Source organism: Lepeophtheirus salmonis, chromosome 5 (assembly GCF_016086655.4).
Source record: "Lepeophtheirus salmonis chromosome 5, UVic_Lsal_1.4, whole genome shotgun sequence".
Classification (NCBI taxonomy): domain Eukaryota; kingdom Metazoa; phylum Arthropoda; class Copepoda; order Siphonostomatoida; family Caligidae; genus Lepeophtheirus; species Lepeophtheirus salmonis.
Window position 1 is genome coordinate 45,764,007 of NC_052135.2, and position 15,758 is coordinate 45,779,764.

A 15,758-nucleotide genomic window follows, 5' to 3' on the forward strand; every position below is an offset into this window, starting at 1 on the left:
ACATACCCGTATTATATATTTTATTTCGAAATATTTTATTAATGCTTTTAATATCTCCAGAATGTTGTAAAACTTGTTGATAGACAACATTTGAAGTTGGACCATTATAATTAGAATAATTATAAATATGTTCCATTTCTAATCGTAATGAAGATACTTACTAAGACACACTGGCTAATCTTCTTCCTAATTCCCTTTTTAAATTAGTCTTTAATATATGTTCTCCCTTTTTCCGTTAGTACAATAATTGTATTTTGGATTTTAATGGTTTTTGGTACATTTTCGAATCTACAACTCATACCTTAAAAAAACTTTAAGGCACGGGCAATCGATCATGTTTTATGAAAAAAATATCAACTAAATGGCAAAAAAAAAACTTGCCCTCCAGAGCCCCGGAAACTGGTCCAATCAGAGCAAAACATAGCTATCGGTCTGCAACTCAAAGTTCTGAACAACTTTTATTTGTCTTATGTTATTTTTTGTCTAAAGTCTGTATCTGTCTCCCTTTTTGAAATAAATACCCTATGCATTTTCATCAGGGGAAATACAATCTACAACTATAATTTTTTTTAAATTACACCAAAAGTTGGCGGAAACTCATAATTCAAAGAGAGATGATAACATCATGGCAATCAAAAAAGAAAAAAAAAACGCTAGTAGCAACCCTTTTCCCTTTTTTTATCTTAAAACTGTGTATTTTCTCTACTTTTTACCCATCCTTTTAATAAAAAATGTATATCCTTGATCCGTATAGACTGTTGACCACAAATACGATTGAATGGTCTTTACATATAAATATTTGTTTTTAGTAGTCCTTAAAAATATCTAAGGTAGATTGGGGCTATTCCCATCGTCCATTTGATGGAAGAATGAAAAATGTTAACTCATGGAGAGAGGTTTTTGGTCCTCTTACGTAGAATCCCGATGTTGATCCTTTAGAAATCATTTAATATAATGGATTCGAATTCTTCCTTCATTATTTATTTTCCAAAATGGGGTAATCTCTCTATTTCGCAACACATAAAATGATAACCACGCACTTCTCAACGCACTCAATCAATCATTATAATAAACAAAGAAACAAAACGCCAATAAACAATAAGGTACTATGTATAGGTCTGAATTTGTACAAATGAAAAGAAAAAAGTAAGGACTGTATTGTCCTCCTTTTAGATGCTCTTGTGCATTCTTATGAAATAAGTATCAGTATTATAATCATGTTTTTCCAGCACATAAAATAATAAGTATCACGAGCACAACGTTAATTTCGCAAAGACATGGTATCAGTTGTGACTACCTCAACTTAATTATATGAAAAATTTGCCACATCTGGTAGACAGATTGACAGCTACCAAAAAAGGTCTAAAATACAATTTCAACCGTACGTATATGAGCTAACACCGAGATTCCTATGTGCATTTATTAGGGATGTACCGATACCAAACAATAAAATTGTTTACTTTTCTTAAATGTTTAACTTTATATTAATAACAAATAGGGAAAAAAATACATAAATGAATCAACCATAATTAGTTGTTGCTAAATTTTAATTTTAAAAAGTTACTTACTCTCCGTGGCAATTAAGTACTGGTTTGCTCATACTTGGGAGTTTGACGCCTTCCTTTGTTAGATATTTAAAGTCAGCATTTTTGCCCCTCGGCATCTGATCAAATTTCAACTGCTTCACTTATAAAAATAATAATAATAATAAATAATACTATCTCCAGTTCCTACCTAAGTTTTATATCCTTGTCCTAGGAATCGAAATATGTATAAAATAGTGCCCCAGTCGGGACTCGTGTCTTTTTAATAGCCCGGGACGGATACTGATGACTCGAACTTGACTAAGGATATATGTACTTGTCTTCAGTTCTATTATGAACAATATTATTTGACAAAGAAATATTTAGCGAAAAAGTTCGTTAATGGTTTTAAAATAAACCGCTTAACCCAATTCCTTCTGTTACAGAGTTTTTGAACGACTCCTGGTACAATTCAAATGTATGGGGCACTTAAAATGTGTTTATTTCTAAATGGTTACTTTCAAGTAAATTTCCTAAACAAACCGGCCCAAAACATTCAAAAAATTAATACTATATTTTAGTTGAAGAACTCTACAATGGCGATATATTTTGTCAAAATACTCTAATTATGCCCTCTTGTTGTGCTCCGTGGATTACAATAATCGTTCTTGAGCTGAGGGGATGACACTTTTTTCATTTCCAAGGGACAAATTCCTTGGAAGGCAATGGGTCCTAAAAATGAAATGAAATCTTTGGAAACCAGAATATAATTATTGATTGTGCTCTAAGCATTTTGAAGAAATAAGGAATTTCAACGTTAAAGCCATTCCAACATTGTTTAAACATCTAAAACCCAAAGTTTCAAGGCTCACCAAAAACTTCAACAAACCCATTTTCATTTGGGAAAACAATGCTGATGCTAAGAAAATATAATAATTAAGGAAAGCATGCAAGGAGTCAATAGTGTTAAATGTACGTTTATTGGACTCTCTCTCATAGATACCTCAAAAATTGTAGTCCAAGGGGTTGAGATTCGACGATCTAGAAGCAACATTTCCTTTGGCTTCAGGAAGTCTAGAGTGTGTCTGGAGATTCCCTGATGGGTGCAAAGAAGTTTATACCTCTACACTTTTTGTTGTGTACGCTTTTTCCCTGACATATTTTTGTTTATATTTAAGGCAACCTTTCAATCTTTATGAAGAAAAAAAAGAAAATTCTTCATAAAAAGAAATGAAGGTGCAACTCTCTGAAAAAATGAGATTGGCACCTCATCTTCATTTTTTTGGTATTGTTACGGTAATTTGTGAAGACTAAATTCAAATTTATTCCAATAAAAGTTATCTCATTATATGGTTATATTGAAATAACAACTTGGAATGACGGTTTCAAATAATTAATACAAACATAGAGTAATTCAACTGCCTATTACACTTAGAAGAATGGAGAATTATCACTTTTTCCTCCAAAAAAATGTTACCTCAGAGGAATCTCCCCTTTCTTGGAGTAGTTGGGATTTGTTTCTAACATATGTAAGTGCATTATATCCAGGATGTGTTAGTTTTATAATTATTATTGCGTTTCCATTAATGATAAAATCATAAATTTGTTGTAGGCAATAATCTTCATGTTTTTAATTTCATTCGTTCCAATTTTAATATGTAAATGCATTTTGTGTGCTTTCAATAAAAAATTTATCTTTTCCTTTTTACTACAATTTTCTAATTTAAAAATTACACTATCAAAGTGAAAATCAAAGAACCTTTAAATTTAAAATTCGAGAAAATTCAGTAAGGAGTCTAGGGAAAACAAAAAAATGGACGAGTGGCTTAAAATAATTAGAAACCTCTATTTATTAATTCAAAGTTTCAAATTACCAAGGTTAATAGAAATACAAGGTTAGAGCATCATGTAATCGGGCTTGCTAGAATTTTCAATCTGATGTATTGTGCCGACTGCTGGGAAAGATAGACAGAATTTGACCAAATAAGCAACCACTTTTTACTATGACGTCAATATCAAAAGCGTGGTGGAAGTCAAACATCAGTCGTACACGTGTTAATGTATAACATTGTATTTCTATTAACCTTACAAATTACAAAATTCTAATATTTTGGAAAAAAATACCAAATTAAAAAAATATAAATATATGCAATAGCAAAGGTCATCTATGTCAAGTCTACAACTTTTAAACAAAGTAACGAAACGCGCCTGTTAGCTTGTAGAGATACATAGTCGGGAAGCTATATTTTTTTCCTCACGCAAAATGTCGTTTTTTATTCTACCACAGATGACGTCACTATATTATTTTCCATTATATAATATCCAACTTTGTCTTCCCTTCCCAGAATTTATCTTGATAATTCAGTTAAAATGCTGAATTCATGGAGATTATATGGTCAGTTAGCCAGTTATATTCAAGTATACTCAATAGTCCCTAGTGAACATTAAAAGTGTCGCTACGACCATTATCTTTTACAAATATTGATCACGTAGTCTTCCTCTGCTACTTTGTTTTAAAGCTTCAGTCAAATCTATGGCAATGCTGAACAGTGTACATATTGGAAAAAAAAATGGAAACCAGTGAATTAATTGAATAATCTATTTAATTGACAAAAAAAAAGAAAAGAAAAAAGATTAATATTTATAGTACATCTGTTGATTTTAATCCTATTCAAGGAAGAGGAAGATCAGTTCGTTTTAAATTTATATTACATATTGTAAATTAATTACAATATGTAATATTTATTAATAAAAAAGTTATTCCATTGTAACAAGGCGTTAACTCTATAGTTGATGAAAAGTTATAATTATTACAACTCTTATGAGTGATGTTCAGTACTAAAAACTCGTAACTTTGAACCCCCCTTCCCCCTTCCAAAAAAAGAAAAAAAATCCTGCAGACGCCCCTGTACACAGTTATCATAATTCAACGATAGAAAATCATCCTTGTGGAAGACTACCATCTTCTTTAACCATTTGATAAAGTTTCCTTAAGGTATTCTAGTGTAAATTTTGTTTACTGACTTTTTTTATATCAACAACTATGGCGTCGATTTAGATTTATTATCTAATTTATGATGTTAGTGGTACCGCTAAATTAACGATTCGATATTTTACATAGGTGATTAGATGTTCTGGTTTTTTTTACCACTTGTCTCTTCTTGTTTTCCATCATACTCATCTCCTAATGGTGTATTTAAAATAGTCAAAACAAAATATTCATTTGTAGCTTTTCAGAGTATAATATCTAGTTGAGGAAATATATATCTTTTTCCAAGATAATATGTAATACATATGTATGTATATCATTTAGTTGATGTGTTGCAGACCATTTGCTACATAAATTTTGTATCATTGGTTTGGTAACTCAGTTTGGAGCCCTTTTTCTATTTTTCTATGGACGTAAATGTGAACATTTAAATAATTCAACTTTTATAATTTGAGACGTTAAATTAAATAACAAGGCAAAAGGCAAAATAATTAGTTCGTTTGGATATTTTGGTCCTTAAGGTTCCCTTGACCTGAGCTCTTGATTTAGTCAAGAAATGATCATTTCTCCTTTTCAAAACATAATATATTCTCCATTTTTTCATAACCTGGATGACCTGTTTTACATCCCAGGGCAGTACAACAATCTGACACTCTCATGAAAGTTTAAAAACTAAATTTTAAGGATGAAACAGCTCTTAAAAACAAAATATTAACTTATCCAATCAGATTGCATTCAAGGTAATAAGTATATTCAGTTATAGAAAAGAACAAAAGAATGGTATGACGACTAATGTATAGCATGCATAAATGTATTTTCCTTCTGTATATTCTTCATTTTTGTAACCTATGGCTATATGTTGAGTTTGCAGATTGTTTTCCAGCTTTTATCGTCAACAGTGGTATATCATTGTTAGTATCAGATCTCAACCTTATCCCTGGATTAGAACTGCTAAATAATTATTTATTGCCCCCAAACCAACTAACACAAATCTGTAAAATATTATGAATAATAAATGTAGGAAGTGTAAACTCCTTTGTGAGAAGAGTAACGCCCGCCGTGTTTTCATTTTTGAAGATATAGTTTAGGGATACAATACAAATATATTTTTTGTTGCTTAAAACGAAATTTAAAAGCCTGACTGACAAATGATTCATTTTTTTGTTTCCAGAGTTACCAGTTGCATATATTTTTCACACTTTTTTTTTCAGTTATAAAATTGACTTTTGTATGTATTCACATATTATTTGCACTGATAACAATTATTCACCTCTTATCTATATCAGACACCCATGCTAATTATTGTATCATGACTGCGATTACATAATGCTCTGCACATTGACCGAGTAAAATGTCCTAAGGTAAATATACATTTATTGAACTTTTCATGACTCGATTTATCTTCCTATTTCGTATGATGATGCAATGTTGCTCTCATGTTGGGAAAAAGAATCCGTCGACAAAAGGGAGGAAAACTTATACACTAAATTTACAAGTTTTTACGTAAATAAAGTTCCTTTTTGGATTTAAAAAAAATTGCTTCTAATATTTACTATAGAGAGGTAGACAAAAAACTTTTATTCATCGTGTCCTCTATTTTTGTTAGGTACATTTTCCATGTGACTCCTGCAAAAGGAATATGCTTTAGCTACCTCCCCATGTCTTCCTGGCTGCTGAGGTGATAGATCACTTTTGGGAGGTAATATTGTTCTGGCGAGTCCTGCAGATAAAAGATAGTAATCGCATGGATTTAAATCTGAGGAGTTTGGAGGCCATACCTCAGGTGGCTAAAGGTGATATCTTAAACCATTTCATGGTTCTTCTTGTACTTTGTGTGCTGGTGCAGTGCCCAGCTGGCAGGGTTGGCTGATTTAAATCAAGTTGATCTAATTCAAAATTTAAATCATTGATTTAATTCAACTTTATATACCTATATATTCACTTGAATACAAATTGATCATGAATTTTACAAAATATACAGTTTATTAATAAATTAATTTTGACCATAACTTCCCTGTGGACTCGCATACCTCGCATAACTTCATAAGAATGGGCCAGTTATTGATATATGATTTGGGACAATTTGACATTGTGTTTCATCGTTTTTCTTAGGCTGTAGCTCCCCCTCCGCCCAAATTGAGAAATTTTAAATAATTTTATGCAAAAGGTCGAGGGATGAAAAAAATTATGATTATTTTTATAAAAAAAGATTATACGAGAATTTTTTTTTGGGGGGATTTATTTTCTAAAAATTGTTTGTAGAAAAAAAATCAAGCTCTCCAAATGTAATCCTGCTGACGCCCTGGAAAGACATACTGTTTCATTATTAAGAATAACTGTACATTTTTTTTTCTACTCCTTTTCATAGACACACATTTTCCAATAAATGATTTTTTATTGCGAAATTATACCCTGTAGTTCTTGGTTACATTTCTTGCATTTAACAAGGAATCCCTTTCTAGATGTTTTATGCAATTATTGAAATAGTTCCAAACAGAGACATTTTTTTAGTAGCACTAGAACCAGAAGATATAGTTTATAAGTAAATGCAAAATTGCAACTAGATATTCAACGAAAAACTACTTTACAAACAAAAGAAATCATATACTACATATCTAGTACGTACGATAAAAACTACATTGTATTTTATCTCCTAATTATGTCTCCTAGATATCGCCTCAACTAACGACAAAAGAAAAAAAGCATCGGAACATAAGTATAATAACAGTTGCTTATAATAAGCTCACTTCATGTCCATTCTTATTTTTTTAGAGTCTTCTTACTCTTATTTTTCATATTGCCCTGGATTGATATTCAATTAAAAAATATAAATTTATATATTATTTCCCCGCTTTTATGCAGAATACTTCATTACACTAATTCAACTCCGAATCCACGTATTGAATTTATATATGACTTATTTTTTTGCAAACTTTTTCATCCATTAGTTATTTTATTGACAATTTAAATTAATTAAAAATTAAGTGGCAGATATACTTTAAAAATAAATATATTAAAATTAAATTGTAAATTTGGAATTATGTACATATATGAGTTGAACTCTGTGACTCAAGCTATAAATAATTTTGAAACTCCACAACCTTGCAATATTATTAAATGAATTTATTCAAAACGAATCTTCCAATCATTATAATTGTTTTCATTTAACCATCATTTTTGACTTTATGATTCAATGTAACTATTTGAAAATATATAAATTCCTTACACCTTGATCCTATCTTATTAGGACCTATGATTATTCTGATTTAAAAAAATCAAACAATTTTTTTTGATTTTTTCGAAAAAAGTAAAAATTAACCAACCCTACTAGCTGAAATGTGTAAGGCCTGAAAGCAGCCAATGTCTTCATCTAGGGCACAACAACCGTTTCTAGAACATCCATTTTAACATCTTGGTTGATTTTGAGGCCAACACTAAGGAAATAAAATCCAAAACATGAGGTGAGCCTTTTATCTTTCCAAGGCGTATGCTTCTTCCTTGTTAGCATTTTCAGATTTTTATATCTGTCTATAATACAATTTATAGTTCGATTGAGAAAATTTAGGAGCTTTGCAATATCTTGTGCTTCATGGGCCACGTCGAAGAGAGTAATAACAGTATTTCTTCTGCTCAATATTCATCAATTGTTTGCAAAATAAAAAAAAACATTTAGAAGAAAAATGTAAAGGAAGTTTTTATAAACCTGATTAATTTTTGATACGAGTCATACTAAAGATTTAAAATGGTGATTAAAGATGGGAAGAATTTATCTGAAATGATCTGTATAAAGCCAAAAATAGCATGAGGGACTGATAATTTTTGTTGATTGTGTTATCTTGATGTAACGATTACACTTAAAAATAAGGGAACCAATCAAATACTTCCATTTTTACTATGCATTAAAATGACGACTAAGGTACTCTTTCCATGTTAAAACCAATTTATCCTTTCAATCTCACTTCAATAATGCATTCTACGGTAATCGACCTTGCCCAGAAGTTCCCCATAGATAATATGGGGATGTCAGAAAATATATATTTTTTATATATTATTGATATGACTTTTTTATGGTCAAAGTAAAATTGTCCACAAAATGTGTGTCGTTCAAGCTTTCCGTTTATTTTCGAATGTCTGAAGGGGAAAAACTTTGAACGGCGTTGATTTTTTATCTTCTTTCTTATTGTTCTCCAAAGACATGCATCTTTGGAGACAAGCTAAAACGATTTTTTTCCAAATATAATTGGTAGCCATAATTCTTTTTTGTCCACTAAAAAGGGACTGCTAAATAGTGTATCTGTGGTATCTCAAAAGTGATAGTCACAAGAGAAAAAGTATTTTAAGTTTAGCCAAAAAGTAATCACGTGATTGTCATTTTGTTTTAAAAAATGAACGGTAAAAGTGTAAATGGTCTGTTCGAAGTCTGACATAAATATTCTAATTCGGATAATGAAAAGTATATATGTTTATTTTCATCAGGTTAAAAGTGTAAGGACATATGCTGTATATTGGAACCATGGGTTATACAAGAGAAAATATTTTCCCCGCGTGATATACATTAGTCATAACATTCCATTCTTCTTTTCTATAATTCAATATACTTACTCCATTGAATCTACTAGGAATTGAATGTTTAATATTTGATATAATTAATGGAGCTGTTTCACTCATACAATTCAACGATTGCTTCAACCTTAAGAGTGAATTTACGGACTGTTCAGCGTATCCGTAAGAAGCTAGAGGACACCTGGGATGTTGATGCCACCATAAAGAGGGCACCCAAGGAGGAGGGCACCGACAGGAAGGTCAGGGACACCGACTTTGTCGACAAAGTGAAGAAGATGGGTGAGGATGACCCTACCAGGTCCAAGAAGGCCATGGCGAGGGATCTGGGCTGCCATGAAAAAACAATAAGGGACTGTGTATCTGAGGATTTAAGTTGCAGGAGCTACAAGATGCAGGTGGGCCAGATCTTGACCCAGAAGGCAAAGGACAACAGGCTGATGAAGTCAACAAAAATTGCTCAACAAGCTCAAGCACCCAAAGCAGCCCGGGATGCTGTGGTTTTTCTCTGATGAAAATAATTTCTGGCAAGATCAGAAGGTCAGCAAGCAGAACAACAGGTGGATAGCCACCTGCACCAGCCATGTGAGGAAGGTAATGAAGACCAAGTTCCCTGCAACGGTCATGGTGTTCGGGGTGGTCAGTAGTGAAGGTCATGTTATGCCTCCCCACATGTTTAAAACGGGTCTAAAGGTCAATACAGAGGTCTACCGGGATGTTATGGAGAAGATGGTTCTGCCCTGGATCCAAGGGGTGGCCGGAGACAGGCCTTGGGTGTGGCAACAGGACTCAGCACCCTGCCATGTGCCAAAATCTCCATGCAGTGGTTAACAGAGAACTGTTATGACGTCGTAACCAAGGATTTGTGGCCTCCTAACTCTCCCGACCTTAATCCTTTGGACTATTTTGTCTGGGACTATGTCGAGAGACATACCAACAGACATCCCCATATCACCAAGGCCAGCCTGATGGACTCCATCAAGGAGGTATTCGGCAACATGGACAATGAGATGGTCAGAAGAGCCTGCGGCCGGTTCAGAGGCCGTATTGAGGCCGTTATTGATGCCAACGGTGATTATATCGAATGAATGGCTACTCTATACCTATATGCTCGTCATAGTTTTGATTTTCAAAAAAAAAGTTAAAAAATGTATATTTTGTGTTGTTTTTTGTAGAAAAATATTTTGGCGACAATTTGATCCTCGCTCCCTTTACTTATCCCTCAAATACCAAGAAATATCGAATGCTGAATCTCTCTACATAATCAAAAATGTTATATATATGTTTTATTTGTAAGTAACTTTCATGAATAAATTTGGGAAAACGATATCACCACAAAAAATAATTATAAATACAGAACGTAATCAATCTTTATTTGCTGCTGCCACTATAAAGCAAATGTAGGTGGAAGACTATATAAATATATAATATCAGTAAAAAATGCATATTTGTTCATTGTTTCTGTAATAAAGCAAACATCATAACTGGGACAAGGCTCTCTGTATTCATGAGAAATTTCGTATATAAAATTGAGGGATCGTGTTTGGCGAAGTAGTTCACCGAAAAATATTGAAAAAAAAACAACATTGTACTATTGGTCAAACAAAATATCAAAATTGAATAATTCATTATTTATTTTTCATTATATTAAAGATTATTAATGTTGTTTTCCCCGTTTTTTTTCCAGTCATTTATATTTTTTTGTTTGTTACAAATCTTTATCGACTTTATTATAGATCTAACTTCTCGAAAAGTTTTCCAAATATATAAATTTTGAAATAAATTACATTAATTTAGTAGTGCGTGTAGCTTGTTTGTTATGACAACATATGTATGAGTTTATTTTCCCTGTTCCATCCATATAGATAAAAAATAATTATAAGGTAGGTTACAAACTTAGAAAGCGCCACATTAAAATACTTTTAAAGATTTATCTTGTTTTTTTCTAAAAAATATACGTATTTTTCATGAACCAAGCTACAACTAATTGTAAATTATTTTGTGTTTCAATAGCTCTAACACATTCAAAATTATTATTTTTTTAATATTAATTTTCGTAAACTTATGAATATCTCCATTTAACTAAAGGTATGATTTGGTTTCCTTTTTATTTTATTTATTTTTCTTTAATTGATTAGATAGAGTTGCACCGATTAAGTATAATAAACATTATATTATTACAATTACTCCATCTAACGTAGGAATCTTTTGGTGAAATCCATATTAATAAAGTATATTTCTTTCTCTATGAATCACCTGGGCACAAACATATACACTTTCAATTCAAGAAAATAACTTCTCCCGAGTGCGTTGTCCATAAGCTACGGCGATTTCATTACACTCAAGGTTTTTTTTTCTATTAACTAGCAACATTTTAATATAAAAAAAATCAGCTAACATAGACATTATTGTACTTTAAAAATGTTGTTTCGTAATAAAAAATTTAGTACACTACAAATACATTTTGGTGTCGGCTTTAACATTGTGTTTTTTTTACTTTAAATTGTTATAATACATTCAAAATTGACTTTTTAAAATTTGTGTTTAAAAAAGTTAATTTTCGTTACCTTTTGGACATCTCAAGTGATTATATGTTTTATAAAATATATAACAAACCTCTTAACTTCTGTAGACTTATGTTAACATATCTGAATGTCATTGAAGTTCCCAAAATTATTGAGTCGAGAATCTGTATCCAAACAGCCAAATTGTTTGTTACTATATTGGAATATTACTCACGCAAAGATCAAGGATCTCAATATAAATCAATAATATATATATAATGTTTTATAAAATGTTTTCCATACTAGATAATTATAAGTTGTTTTACTGAAAACAATAGTTAATATGTCACAAAATAATAATAAGATTGTTATAGTATTGATTGAAAAAATAATAAAGTATCAAAATGTTCTTCAAAATTTACATTCTCTATTTGTGAGTTCTCCGATATTTTATTTTTTTATCTTATTGATTAATTCAGTTTTATTTTGGACATGCAAATGCTATTTTGTTATAGTGATTGATGTCAAGCGAGTAGAAATTTCTACAACTAATAATAGGAGGGATTTTGAACTATTATTTGTTTGTATTACAAACTAATATGAAAGTGGGAAATCTTTAGAAAAATTTGATTTCCCCAGTATTATTAAAATATTCACTAAAATATATATCTCTTTCTGGAGAGAAAAGTATAAGCCACAAGGCAACAGGAGCTTATTCAATGCATCATCTTCAGATCTGTTAGCAAAATAAACTCTAAATCAACATAAATAAAAAGTAAAGTTTTAGTTTTTTTCACATGAGCATTTCATGTTAAGAAAAAATAATATCCACTTATCTTTAATATATTTCTTCGATATAATGACTGTTTTCTTATTATAAAACTATACATAATATTAAGATAATAATGTATATCCCCTATCTAAAGAAAATTGAAAAATATTCAAAAATGATAAGAAATAGTTGTTCAACCCTACAACTACAAGACAACTAATAGTAATAGTTGTCTAGCGTATTATATTCGTAAACGTAGATAGATTTTTTATATTTTATTTTTCATACCTACAGGGATATAGTTTGAAAATCAAATGTAATTAACCCTTTATATAATACCAGGCCCAGTTTGCAACTTATTTGTCTTGTTGTCATGTTGCCACACCATAAGAATGGTTTGAATGTCTCCATTTGCTCTCTCATATGATTCATGAGCTTGTGAGTAATGGGGATTTCTATGCACAAGTTCACTTGCACAACCCGTGGGCCGAGGTCTATTATATACTATTAGAAGGAGTCCTGAATGTTCAATCAAGCGGTGGCGGTAAGTAATGACCCACCTTTTCGACCAGTCGTTCACTTGCACAATACAGGGGCTGGGGTGTATCCACCTCTTGAACCTGCAGGTATTTCGCACAACCCGTGGGTGGGGTGTATTATAATATATTTGAAAGGGTCATTGATACTCAGGATAGTGGTGGCGTTAGATTTTGGTCCATCTGAAAAACCTGTTGACGGAGGTATATTAGAATGAGTAGTGGGCCTCACTTAAACAATCGGTGGGCTGCAAGTTGCCCTTTATTCACAGGTTGAACATCTATCCCTCCACTAGATTATCAAATTGCATTCATAAATATTATCTTAAACAAATACTTAATGGTCAAATTGCTTGCAATTAATTGTTTAATTATCAAATTACTCACAATCATTTTACCTGACTATATAAATGAAATTAAAATTACCATTGACCACTCTATTGGAAATTTTATAGAATGCCCGTATCATATATAAATATGAATGTTATATTTTTTAAACTACAATTTAAAATTGTTATTATTCACTGTGATTTACATATATGTGCTAGATAAAATAATATATTTATTAATTTATAACCTTTTAATTTAATGAAAGGTTTGCGTTAGAGTATAAATAGTACAATAAACTTAAACAAGTGGGGTTGGGTCAAGGTAAAGGACTCTAGGGAAAGAGCAGTCAAGGGGAAAATGAACAATTCAATCAAAAAAACAAGGAAGACTATGTTCCTAACACCTAACTAAAATATCATGTTATTGTTGTGACGTAGTTCCCCATATTCTTCTCTTTTCACAAGGGGAAGACGGGCTGTTCAAACTGACTGCGTATCTGGAGGAACATTTCGCTGTTTCTAATTTTAAGCTAATCAGAATTAAGAACTACTAAATCCAACCTTCCTTGCCTTGAGTGTCCACTCTTTGCCTAGAGCCCTTTAGGTAAAGGTGACTATTTATAAAATAAAAGTGAGGCAATAAGGAAATTCTACGCTTGTGTTTTTTTCATTATTAAGAGAAGAAGGAAAATTTAATGACTTCACTGTTGAGGCACACAACACTCTATCCTATAAAATAGTAAAGTAATAATTCTAAAATCCAGACATTGAAAGGCAACACAAATTAAGTCAATAAATATAATTAAAATTCAATTATAGTACAAAATTGTAAACTTAAGACCATGCCAAAAAGTATAAAAACAAAAATATTTAACTTATATTGGTATTAATATCTATAAAAGTAAATCCTTCCCAATACTTATTTCGATTGTTATGAAACTTGACGATATCCTTGCTTGATAATTTATGGAATAATAAAATCAATTTCAGAACTAATTATTTAAAAAGACTAACATTAATTTGTATATTAATAATAATGAACTATCTGTAGCTAAGCTTATATGAATATGCTTTATGTATATTATCTAATTTGCCATATTATTACATAATATATGAGTGGTGAATAAAAGAATAGAAATAAGTAAAAATTATAGCCAACACATTTTTTAAATATACATATATGAATAATAAATATCAATTTGTAAATTGACCAATCTGTCTATGTAAGTTTTCTCAGATCAGCACTTGCATTCTTCAGTTTGAGCTTTTATTAAAGTTGTTTGCTCTAATTCTTGTTTTCACATAGGATATCATGACTTCTTTAGGCCAGTTAGGATATAATTCTATTAGACGATTATGCAACCTTTCAAATATGTTTTTGTCAATTGGGTTTTCATGGTTACAATGAAAAGTATTGAAATGTTTTTCCAAACAATGACAAAATTTCAAAAACTCACACGATAGTATCGTAAGGCCTCCGTTACAGACCAATTCAATCCAAGGGCTAGACGTTTCTTCATAAAATCCGAAGTCACTCGTATTTCCCCTAGATTTGGATAAAGGTATTTTATTTTTTTTGCCAAAAATCCCGCAATAAAAGCCAGATCCTGATCTGAACAATCATTGGAAACTTGAAATGATTGAGGTTCCGCTCAAAATCATTGGATGTAAAATGCCTATCACAAATCTTAGCATTTTTAATATTAATTGGCCCTTTTCTCCCGCAGACTGAGATCCAAAGACGCTAGAGCATCAAATTTTTCTAAGGAAATGCAAAATACTGGGCATACCGTGGATTGGGATGTCAGAAACACGCTTTGAACCTCAAGATGATACCATTTTTGCTTAACATATCCAAATTAGTACACTTCACTTAAAATTATCTGAACTGTCGCATAAGTGACGTCACTACGTTAGCTGAGTCAGCTAACGCCAACCAGACTGCCTTAGAAGATCCTTGTTGCGTCACCTTTATATATAGTCACCTTGGGTTGGGTATAGGATGTAGCATCGTCCTATATCAAGATAAAATTTAATATAACTAGTGACGTCACTTTTTGAGGAGGTATGATTAATCATTTCAGGTGTTTGGTTACAAAAAGTGCAATAACTCAGTGTTTATCGAACAAATAAAAGTTGTCTAGGTGTCAACTAAATTTTACACTCAATGAACACTACAAGAACCTATTTCAAGTCCTTGATTAAGTTTTTTTTTTTTTTTTGATTTTTTGTAACTTATCTGTAATAATTGCATTATTTTTGCAGTCTTAATGGATGAAAAAATTGAATCCGACTAAATACTATATTATATGAATTTGAAGATGTCAATAGGAAATACGGTATATTTTTGTCTTTTTTGACTTACTATTCTCAAGAGATGGAGACTTGGACATGAAACTCGACTAAAAGTTTATATTTTGAAGACTTGGGACTCAACATGATATCACAATCAAAGATTCCACACTTGACTTGGACTCGATAGCAAGTATCAGTGAACTCATGAAAAGCCACTATAGAAACTACTTATATTTAACTATGTTAAAAA